This window comes from Pundamilia nyererei, unplaced genomic scaffold, assembly GCF_000239375.1.
Source record: "Pundamilia nyererei isolate P.nyererei 1_Seehausen unplaced genomic scaffold, PunNye1.0 scaffold00225, whole genome shotgun sequence".
In the NCBI taxonomy this organism is placed as follows: Eukaryota; Metazoa; Chordata; class Actinopteri; order Cichliformes; family Cichlidae; genus Pundamilia; species Pundamilia nyererei.
In genome coordinates this window covers 1-1,236 of record NW_005187626.1, presented here as the reverse complement: position 1 = coordinate 1,236, position 1,236 = coordinate 1, and positions in this window count along the sequence as shown.

Genomic DNA, 1,236 nt, shown 5'->3' with positions numbered 1-1,236 from the left:
TTATTGCGAAACTGTGGTTTACGCAGTCCAATAACACAGCACCATTCGGTCTCACTGTTGTTGCCCATATGAGTGGGGAAATTTCCTAGTAAGGTAGAGCACCCTCAAGCACCCCATCCACTCCAAGAAGGCTGGGTACTCAAAACTGTCTTTTGGTGAATAAGTACAGACGAATAACAAATCCTCTCGTCCACTGGGAAAAACTCCAACATACAGGTGCAAGTCGAGGGGATACTGAGATACCCACCCCAGCCTACCGCCTCTCACCAAGGGTAACACCAGACTGAGAGAGAGTCCAGTCCCTCTCCAGGAGACGGGTTCTGGAGCTCAAGCTGTGTTTTGAGGTGAGCCCGACTATATCTTGCCGGTACCTCTCAACCTAGCATAGGCTCCTTTACCATCAGAGGGGTAACGCTAGTCTTGGTAGCCAAGGATCAGTCTGCCAGGATCTCTACGCCTGGCTGCCGCCCAGCACACATTTCACCCAACCCCTCTGGTGCCTCCTGTCGGTGGTGGGCCTACAAGGGGTGGGCCAGTGCCCCTGCTTTGGGCTGAGCCCGGCCAGGCTGCAATTCATTTAGGAGTCTATTCATCAAAGGCTTTGTTTATAGTTTTGTATTGAAATTAAACAATCATGAAATGGTTCAACAAACCAGCATGCAGTCATGCTAAAAATAAAGTACAACAGTTAAATCTAAAGTTTTATATTTTAGAGCATAAATATTGAATATTGATACTTCTAATGAATAGGTGCCAAATACAAGTTTAACACTTGGAATTAACCTTTTATCTGCTGGGAAAAATTAGGGAACAGATATCACTGGGCCACAAAACTTCTTTCCAGTCAATATGGATCTGATTGTATTTGATGTACAGGTCAATTTATCACTAACTCTCCTCCAGGTTGAGTGGCTGTAATCTGTCAAAAAGAAGCTGTGAAGCTCTGTCCTCAGTTGTCAGCTCACCGTCATCTAATCTGAGAGAGTTGGACCTGAGTAACAATGACCTAGAAGATTCAGGAGTTAAACTCCTTTCTGCCGGACTGGCAAGTCTACAGTGTAGACTGGAAATTCTCAGGTCTGTATTAAATGTTGCTTTACATACAGTTAATTCAATTTTATTTCTATAATAAAAACACTTGACCATTCTTTAAACTAAAAGGTAAATACTAGGGCTGCACGATTTTGCATAAAATGAGAATCACAATTTTTTGGCTTAGAATTGAGATCACGATTC